General features: G+C 51.9%; 3 non-coding genes across 3 annotated transcripts in view; all 3 read left to right on the top strand.

Moving 5' to 3' along the window:
- Nucleotides 1–1,649: 1,649 nt before the first annotated feature.
- Nucleotides 1,650–3,552, top strand: LOC128199008 (small subunit ribosomal RNA). Its single transcript, XR_008251712.1, has one exon. It is a non-coding gene; the product is annotated as a small subunit ribosomal RNA (ribosomal RNA).
- Nucleotides 3,553–3,717: 165 nt separating this feature from the next.
- On the top strand, nucleotides 3,718–3,874 carry LOC128199093 (5.8S ribosomal RNA). The gene has a single exon (XR_008251779.1). It is a non-coding gene; the product is annotated as a 5.8S ribosomal RNA (ribosomal RNA).
- Nucleotides 3,875–4,278: 404 nt separating this feature from the next.
- LOC128199061 (large subunit ribosomal RNA) overlaps nucleotides 4,279–5,000 on the top strand; it is a 3,923-nt gene continuing 3,201 nt past the window's right edge. The window contains exon 1 of the ribosomal RNA XR_008251763.1: nucleotides 4,279–5,000. This exon is cut by the window's right edge and continues 3,201 nt beyond it. This is a non-coding gene — a ribosomal RNA (large subunit ribosomal RNA).

The following is a 5,000-nucleotide window of genomic DNA, read 5'->3' as shown; positions in this document are numbered from 1 at the left end:
GACCTGTAAAAAAATGTAGACGAACATCATTCTATTCAATATAATAATAGGTCCCGACTGTTTTCTAATTTTCTAATTTTCTAATTGCTTTCTACACACGTGGACTGAGCTTGTTATTTTCTTTTCAGTTTTTGTATAATTTATGCAGTCGGGTTTTTTTATTTGTTTAATTTATTTATTTATTTCACACCTTTTCAGTTACGATAGATATATTTGTTGGTTGCACGTTACAATAACATGTTGCAATAGTAAAAAAAAAAAAAAAAAGTTTTTTTTCACTTCGACTCTATATAGCGTCTCACAGGTAGTGTTGTTGGTTTTTTTTTTTTATTTTTTCATTTCACCTAACTAAGAACACTTGGGTTAACCTTAACCTCCTCCTTTTTTTTTTGAAGTCGGTTAAAAATGTAAATACCCTAAACAACAACAACAACAACAACAACAACAACAACAACAACAACAACAACAACAACAACAACTAGTCGAGTAGAAAGTGTAGAAAAAGTTGTTCACGAAACACCTCCCCATCCGCCAAAACCCCCCCAAACCGCGGCGGCGGCGACCGCCCCCCACCCCCCCCCGCCCCCCCCCCCCCCCCTCCGAGTCATTTTCGTAGTCGAAAATGTTTTTCCGGCCCGTTTTCGGGACACACAATAAACGAACGGCTCGATTTTTTGATTCGTTCAAAATAACACATACACATGTACACAGATTGCGCCGTCAGCGCGTTTACTACTATGACAGGGTCGTGGCGCGTCGACGTTTGAGGTGATTGTGTGAGAGTCTGGTGGCGCTCGCTTTTCTTCTCGGGTGTCGACGTGACACGGCGCGTGTTGTGCGTGTGCGCGCGTTATCGTGTTTTTGCGATACGTTTGAATTGAATATATACGTGTACGTACGTACATGTTAATATATTAATTTATATGTGTGTGTACGTATGTATATATACGAATGTACAACGTGGTGCGTGCGCGCGCGTACGTTCAAAAAAAAAAAAAACAACGGCGTTGCAACCGACGGAATCGCGTTTGACGCTTTTCCACACCCCGTGTAGTATGTATAATCGTCGTACGGCGAGAAATTCACAAACCACGGTGTCGGTAGCTTGATTTACTGTGTGCGGGGCGGCATCGTGTGTCGCCCTGGAACAATGTGTACTCCCAACTTGATTGAGCAATCAGAGAGTCTGGATGACGGTCTCTCACACTCCGGGCGACGACCCACGTGTGGTTTTCCGCAGAGTCACTGTTAAAACACTTACGGCTTCACTCTAGCAGTGGAGCGCCGTGTGTGGTATGTACGTCTCGTTCATAGAACGTTCAAGTTTCTTTGGGACCCGACGACAGCACTGCGAGAGTGTCTAATGGCATACTTTTCTGTGCGGTCGGAGGACGTGTCCTGTGAGATTGCGTCGTGTACGCTCTTCTTGCACAATGTCGGGCACCGCGCCGCGCTCCGTTCGCCGGAGCCGTGGCGCGATCACGTGCTTCAGAGGCCCTCTGCCACGCACGCACACCACCACCCACTCCCCCGCCTGTCGCGTGCGACGTGTGTCCGTCGAGCTTCCGGGTTGGGGACGAAGTGTGGGTGTGTGTTTGTGGGTCGTGTGGCGGGGGGAAGAGAGCTTAGATAATAATATCAATATCTGCTCCCTGGTTGATCCTGCCAGTAGTTATATGCTTGTCTCAAAGATTAAGCCATGCATGTCTCAGTGCAAGCCGTATTAAGGCGATACCGCGAATGGCTCAATATATCAGTTTTGGTTCCTTAGATCTTACTCGGTTACTTGGATAACTGTGGTAATTCTAGAGCTAATACATGCAATCAGAACTCTGACCAGTGATGGGACGAGTGCTTTTATTAGATCAAAACCAATCGACGGAGGGCCTCGCGTCCGAAGTCGTTAATTTTGATGAATCTGGATAACTTTTGCCGATCGCACGGTCCAGTACCGGCGACGCATCTTTCAAATGTCTGCCTTATCAACTTTCGATGGTAGTTTCTGCGACTACCATGGTTGTCACGGGTAACGGGGAATCAGGGTTCGATTCCGGAGAGGGAGCCTGAGAAACGGCTACCACATCCAAGGAAGGCAGCAGGCGCGCAAATTACCCACTCCCGGCACGGGGAGGTAGTGACGAAAAATAACGATACGGGACTCTTACGAGGCCTCGTAATCGGAATGAGTACACTTTAAATATTTTAACGAGGAACAATTGGAGGGCAAGTCTGGTGCCAGCAGCCGCGGTAATTCCAGCTCCAATAGCGTATACTAAAATTGTTGCGGTTAAAAAGCTCGTAGTTGCATTTGTGCGCCGCGCTGTCGGTGCACCGCATCCGCGGTGATACTGACACGTCTGCGGAGCATATCGTCGGTGAGCCGTCGTTAACGCGACGGTTCAATATCAAAATCCTATCGCGGTGCTCTTCGTTGAGTGTCGAGATGGGCCGACAATTTTACTTTGAACAAATTAGAGTGCTCAAAGCGGGCTCAAAATGCCGCTTGAATATTTCGTGCATGGAATAATAGAATATGATCTCGGTTCTATTTTGTTGGTTTTCAGAACTCCGAGGTAATGATTAATAGGGATAACTGGGGGCATTCGTATTGCGACGTTAGAGGTGAAATTCTTGGATCGTCGCAAGACGAACATCAGCGAAAGCATTTGCCAAAGGTGTTTTCATCAATCAAGAACGAAAGTTAGAGGTTCGAAGGCGATTAGATACCGCCCTAGTTCTAACCGTAAATATGTCATCTAGCGATCCGCCGACGTTACTACAATGGCTCGGCGGGCAGCTTCCGGGAAACCAAAGATTTTGGACTCCGGGGGGAGTATGGTTGCAAAGCTGAAACTTAAAGGAATTGACGGAAGGGCACCACCAGGAGTGGAGCCTGCGGCTTAATTTGACTCAACACGGGAAATCTCACCAGGCCCGGACACCGGAAGGATTGACAGATTAACAGCTCTTTCTTGATTCGGTGGGTGGTGGTGCATGGCCGTTCTTAGTTGGTGGAGCGATTTGTCTGGTTAATTCCGGTAACGAACGAGACTCTAGCCTGCTAAATAGGCGTCGTCATTTAGGTGTGCGCGACTCCGGTCGCGCAACTCACTGGCGGCGTATTAAAGTTCTTCTTAGAGGGACCGGCGTCTTCGAGGCGCACGAGATTGAGCAATAACAGGTCTGTGATGCCCTTAGATGTCCTGGGCCGCACGCGCGCTACACTGAAGGAATCAGCATGTTCTCCCTGGCCTAGAGGCCCGGGCAACCCGTTGAAACTCCTTCGTGCTGGGGATTGGGGTTTGCAATTATCCCCCATAAACGAGGAATTCCTAGTAATCGCGGGTCATAAGCCCGCGATGATTAAGTCCCTGCCCTTTGTACACACCGCCCGTCGCTACTACCGATTGAATGATTTAGTGAGGTCTTCGGACCGACACGCGGTGGCTTCACGGCCGTCGGCGTTGCTGGGAAGTTGACCAAACTTGATCATTTAGAGGAAGTAAAAGTCGTAACAAGGTTTCCGTAGGGGAACCTGCGGAAGGATCATTAACGTACCGCGTACGCACATGTTTGCGTTTGCGCGTGCTCGTGTTGTCAGAGACGCACCGATCTAACCTCACTCACTCACTCACTCACTCACTCACTCGCTCACTCGTACCACCCAACAAAACGACAACGCATGTGCACAACAAAAAACGAGAAAACGAAAACCATTACCCTGGACGGTGGATCACTTGGCTCGCGGGTCGATGAAGAACGCAGTTAACTGCGCGTCATAGTGTGAACTGCAGGACACATTTGAACATCGACATTTCGAACGTACATTTCGGTCCGTGGAGAAACATCCAGGACCACTCCTGTCTGAGGGCCGGCTGCATAAATACACACACCACACTGTCCACACAGTGCGACACGTGGCGCGTCCGGTGCAGTGCGTGCGTGCGCCGTTCGACGAGAGTGTCTCTCGATCGGCGGCGGCGCACGCGCTCCGCAGGTCCGCTCAAAAATATCACACGTGTGTGCGTGTGCGTGCGTCCGTGCGCGCTCGTCCCACCGACCCTTCCGTTTACGGTGAATCTGTGGCGACGTACGCGCGCACGTGTACGTGCGTGCCGCTGACGCGCACGCGTAGGCGGACTCGACGTCCGGACTCGCGCGGCGGCGCCGTGCGCTCTCGCGGCGCGCCCCTCTCGCCTCGCGGCGGGGGAGCGCGCTCGCGTGCGCGAACGGCGCCGTCGAGCCGACGGATATCGCGTCTGCCTCCACTTTTATCGTTGGCCTCAGATCAGGGAGGATCACCCGCCGAATTTAAGCATATTAGTAAGCGGAGGAAAAGAAACTAACCAGGATTTCGTCAGTAGCGGCGAGCGAACGCGAATCAGCCCAGCACTGAATCGCGCGGCTTTAACGGTCGCGGGAGATGTGGTGTTCGGGAGGTTCCGCTATCTCGCCGTCGCCGCTCCCGTCAAAGTTCGTCTTGAACGGGGCCGCTTTCCCGTAGAGGGTGCCAGGCCCGTAGCGACGGAGCGAGGCGGCGAGAGGGACGCTCCTCAGAGTCGGGTTGCTTGAGAGTGCAGCCCTAAGTGGGTGGTAAACTCCATCTAAGGCTAAATATTACCGCGAGACCGATAGCGAACAAGTACCGTGAGGGAAAGTTGAAAAGAACTTTGAAGAGAGAGTTCAAGAGTACGTGAAACCGTTCAGGGGTAAACCTGCGAAACTCGAATGAACGAACGGAGAGATTCATCGACATCCGACGGCGCGCGGGCGCGCGCCTCGATGTCGCGCGCGTGCCCCCTCGCGGGTGCCGCGGCGCGGCACGGGTCGCGTCCGTCCAGTACCGTCGGCGTCGTGCACTTCTCTCTCAGTAATGCATCGCGACCCGTTCGACGTCGGCTTGAGCGCCGTCCGATTCGCCCAGCGGCGGGCTCGCGCCCTCCGCTGGACCGCGACGGTGGCCGGCCGGCTGTCGGACGGTATAGAAGTGAACCGCGCAC

Source organism: Bicyclus anynana, chromosome 18, assembly GCF_947172395.1.
Source record: "Bicyclus anynana chromosome 18, ilBicAnyn1.1, whole genome shotgun sequence".
Lineage (NCBI taxonomy): Eukaryota > Metazoa > Arthropoda > Insecta > Lepidoptera > Nymphalidae > Bicyclus > Bicyclus anynana.
This window is presented reverse-complemented; position numbering and strand designations above follow the sequence as displayed.